Raw genomic sequence first — 12225 nt, 5'->3', positions numbered from 1 at the left:
CATGGCCTGTGGCTACTTGAGGAAGAGTGTGGTGGGAGGCGTGCACTGATGCATAGCTGCTTAGCACAGGGAGTTAAACACAACAATAACACGTGAGTGTGTAAAAAAAAGTCGTTTACTGGGATAAGGCAAACAGCTGCAAGGGCGCCGTAGCGGAGGTGCCATGTTGTTGCGGGGAGCTGGCCACGCCACGCTACACACAGGGGAGGTGCTCATGCCAGAGCTGGGGAGGTCAGCGGGAGCAAGGTGCCCAGTGTTGTTGTAGAGTTGGCTTTGCACAGGTGGAGCAAGTGCTCATGTTGTTGTGGACATGAAGGCAGCCCATGCCAGCCACACGCCACACATTGTACAGCGGAGTGCCGATGTTCGCTCGCGGGTGATGGCCAGCTGAGGCGCCCCATGTTGCCGCGGAGCCAAACAGGAGGCGCGCTCATGCCAGCCGTGAGCCACGAGCTGCGCCCATAGAGCCAAAGGAGGTGCTGATGTCAGTTGCGCAAAGCGTGGTGCCCATGCGTAGGAGTTAAGGAAACATGTTGTAAGATATTTGGCAGGTGTGTGGAGTGGAGTTTGCGTGGGGTGAGTCGGAACAATAATGTATATAATAATTTCTAATATTAGTTCTATCACGACACTATTCGTTATTCAAGTTATTTCAATAATGTTATTAACTATTCGTTGACTATGAATATAATAAATAAGTTATGTAAGGAGTGTGGAGTGGTATGTGAGTAGTGGAGTGTGGAGTGGAGAGTGGAGTGTATTGTAATGGTGTAATGTGGAGGAGGAAAAACAAACATGACACCTGCAAAACTCCACCCACCATCCCCACAACAACATGAGCACCTTCCGCTGGCCTCCCCACAACAACATGAGCACCTCCCCTGGCCAACTCCCACAACAACATGAGCACCTCCCGCTGGCCTCCCCCACAACAACATGAGCACCTCCCCTGGCCAACCCCACAACAACATGAGCACCTCCCGCTGGCCTCCCCACAACAACATGAGCACCTCCCCTGGCCAACTCCCACAACAACATGAGCACCTCCCGCTGGCCTCCCCACAACAACATCAGCACCTCCCACTGGCCTCCCCACAACAACATGAGCACCTTCCGCTGGCCTCCCCCACAACAACATGAGCACCTCCCCTGGCCAACTCCCACAACAACATGAGCACCTCCCGCTGGCCTCCCCCCACAACAACATGAGCACCTCCCCTGGCCAACTCCCACAACAACATGAGCACCTCCCGCTGGCCTCCCCACAACAACATGAGCACCTCCCCTGGCCAACTCCCACAACAACATGAGCACCTCCCGCTGGCCTCCCCACAACAACATCAGCACCTCCACTGGCCTCCCCACAACAACATGAGCACCTTCCGCTGGCCTCCCCCACAACAACATGAGCACCTCCCCTGGCCAACTCCCACAACAACATGAGCACCTCCCGCTGGCCTCCCCCACAACAACATCAGCACCTCCCACTGGCCTCCCCCACAACAACATGAGCACCTTCCGCTGGCCTCCCCACAACAACATGAGCACCTCCCCTGGCCAACTCCCACAACAACATGAGCACCTCCCGCTGGCCTCCCCCACAACAACATGAGCACCTCCCCTGGCCAACTCCCACAACAACATGAGCACCTCCCGCTGGCCTCCCCCACAACAACATGAGCACCTCCCTGGCCAACTCCCACAACAACATGAGCACCTCCCGTGGCCTCCCCACAACAAAATCAGCACCTCCCACTGGCCTCCCCCACAACAACATGAGCACCTTCCGCTGGCCTCCCCCACAACAACATGAGCACCTCCCCCTGGCCAACTCCCACAACAACATGAGCACCTCCCGCTGGCCTCCCCCCACAACAACATGAGCACCTCCCCCTGGCCAACTCCCACAACATTTACATTTACATTACATTTAAGTCATTTAGCAGACGCTCTTATCCAGAGCGACTTACAAATTGGTGCATTCACCTTATGACCTCCAGTGGAACAGTAGTGCATCTAAATCTTTTCAGGGGGAGGGGGTGAGAGGGATTACTTTATCCTATCCTAGGTATTCCTTAAAGAGGTGGGGTTTCAGGTGTCTCCGGAAGGTGGTGATTGACTCCGCTGTCCTGGCGTCGTGAGGGAGTTTGTTCCACCATTGGGGGCCAGAGTAGCGAACAGTTTTGACTGGGCTGGAGCGGAACTGTACTTCCTCAGTGGTAGGGAGGCGAGCAGGCCAGAGGGGTGGATGAACGCAGTGCCCTTGTTTGGGTGTAGGGCCTGATCAGAGCCTGGAGGGGCTGAGGTGCCGTTCCTCACAGCCCGCAGGCAAGCACCATGGTCTTGTAGCGGATGCGAGCTTCAACTGGAAGCCAGTGGAGGGAGCGGAGGAGCGGGGTGACGTGAGAGAACTTGGAAGGCTGGAACACCTCAGACGGGCTGGGCGGTGCTCTGGATGAGTTGTAGGGCTTTAATGGCACAGGCAGGGAGCCCAGCCAACAGCGAGTTGCAGTAATCCAGACGGGAGATGACAAGTGCCTGATTAGACCTGCGCTTCCTGTGTGAGGCAGGGTCGTACTCTGCGGATGTTGTAGAGCATGAACCTACAGGAACGGGCCACCGCCTGATGTTAGTTGAGAACGACAGGGTGTTGTCCAGGATCACGCCAAGGTTCTAGCGCTCTGGGAGGAGGACACAATGGAGTTGTCAACCGTGATGGCGAGATCATGGAACGGGCAGTCCTTCCCCGGGAGGAAGAGCAGCTCCGCCTTGCCGAGGTTCAGCTTGAGGTGGTGATCCGTCATCCACACGGATATGTCTGCCAGACATGCAGAGATGCGATTCGCCACCTGGTCATCAGAAGGGGAAAGGGAGAAGATTAATTGTGTGTCTGCCTGCATAGCAATGATAGAGAGACCATGTGAGGTTATGACAGAGCCAAGTGACTTGGTGTATAGCGCAGAATAGGGAGAGGGCCTAGAACAGAGCTCCTGGGGGACACCAGTGGTGAGAGCACGGGTGTGGAGATTTCCTGGATTCTTCGCTACGCCTACCTGGTAGGAGCGACCTGTCAGGTAGGACGCAACTCCAAGCGGGGCCCGCGCCGGAGATGCCCAACTCGGAGAGGGTGGAGAGGAGGATCTGATGGTTCACAGTATCAAGGCAGCCGATAGGTCTAGAAGGATGAGAGCAGAGGAGAGAGAGTTAGCTTTTAGCAGTGCGGAGCCTCCCGTGATACAGAGAAGAGCAGTCTCAGTTGAATGACTAGTCTTGAAACCTGACTGATTTGGATCAAGAAGGTCATTCTGAGAGAGATAGCGGGAGAGCTGGCCAAGGACGGCACGTTCAAGAGTTTTGGAGAGAAAAGAAAGAAGGGATACTGGTCTGTAGTTGTTGACATCGGAGGGATCGAGTGTAGGTTTTTTCAGAAGGGTGCAACTCTCGCTCTTTGAAGACGGAAGGGACGAGCCAGCGGTCAGGGATGAGTTGATGAGCGAGGTGAGGTAAGGCGAGGAGGTCTCCGGAAATGGTCTGAGAAGAGAGGAGGGGATAGGTCAAGCGGGCAGGTTGTAGGCGGCCGGCCGTCACAAGACGCGAGATTTCATCTGGAGAGAGAGGGGAGAAAGAGGTCAGAGCACAGGGTAGGGCAGTGAGCAGAACCAGCGGTGTCGCTTTGACTTAGCAAACGAGGATCGGATGTCGTCGACCTTCTTTTTCAAAATGGTTGACGAAGTCATCTGCAGAGAGGGAGGAGGGGGAGGGGAGGAGGATTCAGGAGGGAGGAGAAGGTTGCAAAGAGCTTCCTAGGGTTAGAGGCAGATGCTTGGAATTTAGAGTGGTAGAAAGTGGCTTTAGCAGCAGAGAGAGAAGAGGAAAATGTAGAGAGGGAGGGAGTGAAAGGATGTCAGGTCCGCAGGGGAGGCGTAGTTTTCCTCCATTTCCGCTCGGCTGCCCGGAGCTCCTGCTTCTGTGAGCTCGCAATGAGTCGCCGAGCCACGGAGCGGGAGGGGGAGGACCGAGCCGCCTGGAGGATAGGGACATAGAGAGTCAAAGGATGCAGAAAGGGAGGAGAGGAGGTTGGAGGAGGCAGAATCAGGAGATAGTTGAGAAGGTTTGAGCAGAGGGGAAGAGATGATAGGATGGAAGAGAGAGAGAGTAGCGGGGGAGAGAGAGCGAAGGTTGGGACGGCGCGATACCATCCGAGTAGGGCAGTGTGGGAAGTGTTGATGAGAGCGAGAGGGAAAAGGATACAAGGTAGTGGTCGGAGACTTGAGGGGAGTTGCAACGAGGTTAGTGGAAGAACAGCATCTAGTAAAGATGAGGTCAGGTTTATTTCCTGCCTTGTGAGTAGGGGGGAAGGTGAGAGGGTGAGGTCAAAAGAGGAGAGGAGTGGAAAGAAGGAGGCAGAGAGGAATGAGTCAAAGGTAGGCGTGGGGGAGGTTAAAGTCGCCCAGAACTGTGAGAGGTGAGCCGTCTCAGGAAAGGAGCTTATCAAGGCATCAAGCTCATTGATGAACTCTCCGAGGGAACCTGGAGGGCGATAAATGATAAGGATGTTAAGCTTGAAAGGGCTGGTAACTGTGACAGCATGGAATTCAAAGGAGGCGATAGACAGATGGGTAAGGGGAGAAAGAGAGAATGACCACTTGGGAGAGATGAGGATCCCGGTGCCACCACCCCGCTGACCAGAAGCTCTCAGGGTGTGCGAGAACACGTGGGCAGACGAAGAGAGAGCAGTAGGAGTAGCAGTGTTGTCTGTGGTGATCCATGTTTCCGTCAGTGCCAAGAAGTCGAGGGGACTGGAGGGAGACATAGGCGGAGATGAACTCTGCCTTGTTGGCCGCAGATCGGCAGTTCCAGAGGCTACCGGAGACCGGGAACTCCACGTGGTCGTGCGCGCTGGGACCACCAGATTAGGGTGCCGCTGACCCACGCGGTGTGGAGCGTTTGTATGGTCTGTGCAGAGAGGAGAGAACAGGGATAGACAGACACATAGTTGACAGGCTACACAAGAGGCTACGCTAATGCAAAGGAGATTGGAATGATAAGTGACTACACGTCACGCAGTGTTCAGAGAGTTAAGCTTACGTAGCAAGAATCTTATTGACTAAAATGATTAAAATGATACAGTACTGCTGAAGTAGGCTAGCTGGCAGAGGCTGCGTTGTTGACTAAGTAGGCTAGTTGGCATTGGCTGCGTTGTTGACACTACACTAATCAAGTCGTTCGTTGAGTGTAATAGTTTCTACTGTGCTGCTATTCGGGGCTAGCTGGCTAGCCAGCAGTGTTGATTACGTTACGTTGCTAAAAGAACGACAATAGCTGGCTAACTAACCTAGGAAATCGCTCTAGGGCTACACAATTATCTTTGATACAAAGGCGGCTGTGTAGCTGGCTATGTAGCTAGCTACGATCAAACAAATCTGCCGTTGTACTGTAATGAAATGAAATGAAAAATGTGATACTACCTGTGGAGCGGCGAAATCAGGGATTGACGGGACAACAACATGAGCACCTCCGCTGGCCTCCCACAACAACATCAGCACCTCCCACTGGCCTCCCACAACAAACATGAGCACCTTCCGTAGCCCAGCCCCACAACAACATGAGCACCTCCACTGGCCCCTCCACAACAACATGAGCACCTTCCACAATAACCCCCACAACAACATGAGCACCTCCCACTGGCCCCACAACAACATCAGCACCTCCCACTGGCCTCCCCCACAACAACATGAGCACCTCCCCTGGCCAACTCCCACAACAACATGAGCACCTCCGCTGGCCTCCCCCACAACAACATGAGCACCTCCCCTAGCCAACTCCCCACAACAACATGAGCACCTCCCGCTGGCCTCCCCACAACAACATCAGCACCTCCCACTGGCCTCCCCCACAACAACAATATTTGGCTGATTTGGCAAACAGGAAAACACATAATATTCCTGTTTACACAACACTGTTTCTGCATGTGTGCTGTTGGGGAGACCACTTGTCTCACCTTGCTGGCTTTCAGGTCAACATGTCTAGCAAATGTACAAATCCTGTATGAACAGCAGCCATGGGCAATGACCTCCATTACATTTGACTCATGTAGAATACAAAATGGGTCACGGTTTGAAGGGTACCAGAGTACCTGATTATATTTTTTGTTGGTAGAACTTGCAACTCGCTTTAACGGTAAAGGTGAGCACGCCCTCACCAATGGCAGCATTCTGGTACATGGAATGGGAGACATAGTCATCAGTACAGTCCAGAGCAGTGAGTTCCCCTGCAGCCTCAGGCCAGTCCAGTGTTACAGTAGCTGTATCTCTCTAATACCAATGTGTTGTCCTGGATTTAAGATGAGTTGTTCTATAATGCCTCCACAACCACACTGCGATCTGCCACAACTGCATCAGAGAAAAGTCACTGGCTCAGTTTGCATATCCAGTCCGTGTCCACCTGAGCTCCAGTCCTGTTGCACAGGTCATTGAGGTCCAGCCAGTCTGACCGGACTCCAAAGCCCACAGCAAAACTGTCCAATTTTCCATTGGCCTTCCTCTTGAAGTCCAGGAAGTTGTTCTGGCCAGTGGAACTTTCCTTCCCTTGTAGGTCCAGAAGGAGGGAGTGGGCTCTGGTTAGTTCCCTAACTGTCACATCATCACTGTTGAGCATGTCCCAGCAGGTTACATCTACTTTAATATTCGGGACACCTAAACACGCATCTCTTTAATCGGGAAGAACAACATCCTGTGTGTGTGAGTGCTTTAATTAAGCATAGCCACTTTTTCACCACTTAAATGGACTTTTGTTAGAACTTTCTGTGGATATTCATGTTTGCAAGAAGATGCTGAATCTTTTCTAGGGCCACTCTCTCACAGCTTCTAGCTTCATTATGACATGAGGGGAAATATTAATCATATCAAGCATTGTTGAATACTCACGGAGAACCTACTCAAATTGTCCCACACTCGCCAGCAACATTAACGTAAACTCAGCAAAAAAAGAAATGTCCTTTTTCAGGACCCGGTCTTTCAAAGATAATTCGTACAAATCCAAATAACTTCACAGATCTTCATTGTTAAGGGTTTAAACACTGTTTCCCAGTGTTTCCCATGCTTGTTCAATGAACCATAAACAATTAATGAACATGCACCTGTGGAACGGTCGTTAAGACACTAACAGCTTACAGACGGTAGGCAATTAAGGTCACATTATGAAAACTTAGGACACTAAAGAGGCCTTTATACTTACTCTGAAAAACACCAGAAGAACGATGCCCAGGGTCCCTACTCATCTGCGTGAACGTGCCTTTGGCATGCTGCAGGAGGCATGAGGACTGAAGATGTGGCCAGGGCAATAAATTGCAAATGTCCGTGATTGTGAGACACTTAAGACAGTGGTACAGGAGACAGGACGGACAGCTGATCGTCCCCGCAGTGGCAGACCACATGTAACAATACCTGCACAGGATCGATACATCCGAATATCACACCTGCGGGACAGGTACAGGATGGCAACAACAACTGCCCGAGTTACACCAGGAATGCACAATCCCTCCATCAGTGCTCAGACTGTCCGTAAAAAGCCAAGAGGGGCTTTACTGAAGGCTTGTAGGCCTGTTGTAAGGCAGGTCCTCACCAGACATCACCGCCAACAACGTCGCCTATGGGCACAAACCCACCATCGCTGGACCAGACAGGACTGGCAAAAAGTGCTCTTCCTTGACGAGTCACAGTTTTGTCTCACCATGGGTGATGGTCGGATTCGCATTTATTGTCGAAGGAATGAGCGTTACACCGAGGCCTGTACTCTAGAGCGGGATCGATTTGGAGGTGGAGGGTTCTTCATGGTCTGGGGCGGTGTGTCACAGCATCATCGGACTGAGCTTGTTGTCATTGCAGGCAATCTCAATGCTGTGCGTTACAGGGAAGACATCCTCCTCCCTCATGTGGTACCTTTCCTGCAGGCTCATCCTGACTTGACCCTCCAGCATGACAATGCCACCAGCCATACTGCTCGTTCCGTGCGTGATTTCCTGCAAGACAGGAATGTCGGTGTTCTGCCATGGCCAGTGAAGAGCCCGGATCTCAATACTATTGAGCACGTCTGGGACGTGCCTTGTTGGAAGAGTGGGGTGGGGTAGCATCTCGCAGCTGAACTGGCAAATCCGGTGCAGTCCATGAGGAGGAGATGCAGCTGGTGGCCACACCAGATACTGACTGCTACTTTTGATTTTGTGGAACTTGTTCAGTCTATGTCTCAGTTGATGAATCTTATTATGTTTATACAAATATGACACCATCTGTAACAATTGCCTTTTTTTTGTTTTGTTAGGGAAGACAAAACATGATCTACCTCTTCAAGGGTGAAATGTAATGTGTCTGGGAAATAGTCTGGTTGTACCATGTTAATAATTTTACACTAAGGGGCTGTGGTCAGCGGTACACTATCAGACGGGGACATTTGTCATGTACCTTAGCATCATTACTAAGTACTGGGCGGTGGACTGGTTAGGCACTATTGTTCATCACTTTATATTCACATTCTCTTATCTATCATCATCACTTTCTACCTGTATACCTTTCTGTCCTCTTTCGCATTGAGTGATGGCTGAATGGTCCCACTGTCACCGAGTGATGGCTGAATGGTCCCACTGTCACCGAAAGTGATGGCTGAATGGTCCCACTGTCACTGAAAGTGATGGCTGAATGGTCCCACTGCTGCCCGAAAGGATGGCTGAATGGTCCCACTGTCGCCGAGTGATGGCTGAATGGTCCCACTGCCGCCGAGTGATGGCTGAACGGTCCCACTGTCACCGAGTGATGGCTGAATGGTCCCACTGTCACCGAGTGATGGCTGAATGGTCCCACTGTCACCGAGTGATGGCTGAATGGTCCCACTGCCACCGAGTGATGGCTGAATGGTCCCACTGTCACCGAGTGATGGCTGAATGGTCCCACTGCCACCGAGTGATGGCTGAATGGTCCCACTGTCACCGAGTGATGGCTGAACGGTCCCACTGTCACGAGTGATGGCTGAATGGTCCCACTGTCACGAGTGATGGCTGAATGGTCCCACTGTCACCGAGTGATGGCTGAATGGTCCCACTGTCACCGAGTGATGGCTGAATGGTCCCACTGTCACCGAGTGATGGCTGAACGGTATTTTACTAGATCACGAAGTGGAACACTATTGCCGCTATTTATGGTACACACACACACACACACACACCCACACACAAACACAGACACTAAAATGTCGAAGTAAAAATCTGTGCTTGCTAAAATGTTTGATCAAAGCCAGGCCATTGCTCTCATTTGTCTATACACACACACACACACACACACACACACACACACACACACACACTCCGCTGCCACTTCTCACTGCCCGTGTGTTTAGTGTTTAGGCCTAACCAGTTCTCACAGTGTTTTAACACAGCTAGATTTATGGGAGTACATTTTATTGCGGTACTAATAAGGAAATAGCCTTTAGATTCTCCGTCAACTTAATTGGTTGCCTACTCAGTGGACTGATTACAGTGGTCTGTCACCACTAACTCCCTGTGTGTGTGTGTGTGTGTGTGTGTGTGTGTGTGTTTTGACCAATGCCGTATACAGAAGCTGGAAAGTAGTTGTCTTGTGGAGCTTTGATCAAACAGTTTAAAACATGCACAAACATTTTCACATTTTAGTAATTTAGTAGACGCTGTTATCCAGAGGTCTGGTGTTAGCTAGTTACTGGCTAGCTAGGTCTTCATCTGTGTCTGGTGTTAGCTAGTTACTGACTAGCTAGGTCTTCATCTGTGTCTGGTGTTAGCTAGTTACTAGCTAGCTAGGTCTTCATCTGTGTCTGGTGTTAGCTAGTTACTGGCTAGCTAGGTCTTCATCTGTGTCTGGTGTTAGCTAGTTACTGGCTAGCTAGGTCTTCATCTGTGTCTGGTGTTAGCTAGTTACTGGCTAGCTAGGTCTTCATCTGTGTCTGGTGTTAGCTAGTTACTGGCTAGCTAGGTCTTCATCTGTGTCTGGTGTTAGCTAGTTACTATTAGTTAGGTTCCTCTGGCCAGCATTGAACAAAGGAAAGTGTGGTTCAAAACTCTGAAGAGAAGTAGGAGAGAGGAAGGCACTAGGCAAAGAGGAAATAAATCAGGGCCTTTACCACATTCTATAACCACAGCTATCCCAGGGAGCTTCTGATGTACTTTTGTGTTCACATACGAAGGTCATCATCTTCATCGTCCTAGCTGTGAGATTATGCACGAGGACCATCCTCATCGAGATTATATACTGGGGTCATCATTCTCATTAAGATTATGTACTGGTGTCATCATCCTCATTGAGATTATGTACTGGGGTCACCATTCTCATTGAGATTATATACTGGGGTCATCATTCTCATTGAGATTATATACTGGGGTCATCATCCTCATTGAGATTATATACTGGGGTCATCATCCTCATTGAGATTATATACTGGGGTCCTCATCCTCATTGAGATTATGTACTGGGGTCACCATTCTCATTGAGATTATATACTGGGGTCATCTTCATCCTCAGTGAGATTATATACTGGGGTCATCTTCATCCTCATTGAGATTATATACTGGGGTCATCATCCTCATTGAGATTATATACTGGGGTCATCTTCATTCTCATTGAGATTATATACTGGGGTCATCATCCTCATTGAGATTATGTACTGGGGTCATCATCCTCATTGAGATTATATACTGGGGTCATCATCCTCATCCTCATAGCTGTGATATTACATAGGAAGGTTGTCTGTCTCACAGTGAGGTTTGGAAAACAGTATTAACCTACTACTCTGAAAACAACAGTCACATTATTCTGTCTGTCTGTCTGTCTGTATTGTGTTATTCTGTCTGTCTGTCTGTCTGTCTGTCTGTCTGTCTGTCTGTCTGTCTGTCTGTCTGTCTGTCTGTCTGTCTGTCTGTCTGTATTGTGTTATGCTGTCTGTCTGTCTTGTGTTATTCTGTCTGTCTGTCTGTCTGTCTGTCTGTCTGTCTGTCTGTCTGTATTGTGTTACTCTGTCTGTCTGTATTGTGTTATTCTGTCTGTCTGTCTGTCTGTCTGTATTGTGTTACTCTGTCTGTCTGTAGTGTGTTATTCTGTCTGTCTGTCTGTAGTGTGTTATTCTGTCTGTCTGTATTGTGTTATTCTGTCTGTCTGTGTTGTGTTATTCTGTCTCTCTGTCTTGTGTTATTCTGTCTGTCTTCATCTGTCTGTCTGTAGTGTATTTATTCTGTCTGTCTGTCTGTAGTGTGTTATTCTGTCTGTCTGTGTGTTTATTCTGTCTGTCTGTAGTGTTATTCTGTCTCTCTGTCTTGTGTTATTCTGTCTGTCTGTCTGTCTGTCTGTATCCATGTTATTCTGTCTGTCTGTCTGTCTGTGTCTGGTTCGTCTGTCTGTCTGTAGTGTGTTATCTGTCTGTCTGTCTGTATTGTGTTACTCTGTCTGTCTGTAGTGTGTTATTCTGTCTGTCTGTCTGTAGTGTGTTATTCTGTCTGTCTGTATTGTGTTATTCTGTCTGTCTGTGTTGTGTTATTCTGTCTCTCTGTCTTGTGTTATTCTGTCTGTCTGTCTGTCTGTCTGTCTGTATTGTGTTATTCTGTCTGTCTGTAGTGTGTTATTCTGTCTGTCTGTAGTGTGTTATTCTGTCTGTCTGTAGTGTGTTATTCTGTCTGTCTGTCTGTTTGTCTGTCTGTATTGTGTTACTCTGTCTGTCTGTCCGTCTGTCTGTCTGTCTGTATTGTGTTATTCTGTCTGTCTGTTCGTCTGTCTGTCTGTCTGTCTGTCTGTCTGTATTGTGTTATTCTGTCTGTCTGTCTGTCTGTCGTCTGTCTGTATTGTGTTACTCTGTCTGTCTGTAGTGTGTTATTCTGTCTGTCTGTCTGTAGTGTGTTATTCTGTCTGTCTGTATTGTGTTATTCTGTCTGTCTGTGTTGTGTTATTCTGTCTCTCTGTCTTGTGTTATTCTGTCTGTCTGTCTGTCTGTCTGTCTGTCTGTCTGTCTGTCTGTCTGTCTGTCTGTCTGTCGTGTGTTATTCTGTCTGTCTGTAGTGTGTTATTCTGTCTGTCTGTAGTGTGTTATTCTGTCTGTCTGTAGTGTGTTATTCTGTCTGTCTGTGTGCCTTTGTGTTATTCTGTCTGTCTGTCTGTTTGTCTGTCTGTATTGTGTTACTCTGTCTGTCTGTCCGTCTGTCCGTCTGTATTGTGTTAC

The sequence above is a fragment of the Oncorhynchus nerka genome, linkage group LG15, assembly GCF_034236695.1.
Source record: "Oncorhynchus nerka isolate Pitt River linkage group LG15, Oner_Uvic_2.0, whole genome shotgun sequence".
Classification (NCBI taxonomy): domain Eukaryota; kingdom Metazoa; phylum Chordata; class Actinopteri; order Salmoniformes; family Salmonidae; genus Oncorhynchus; species Oncorhynchus nerka.
The sequence above is the reverse complement of the archived record's forward strand: the minus strand, read 5'-3'. Positions refer to the sequence as shown.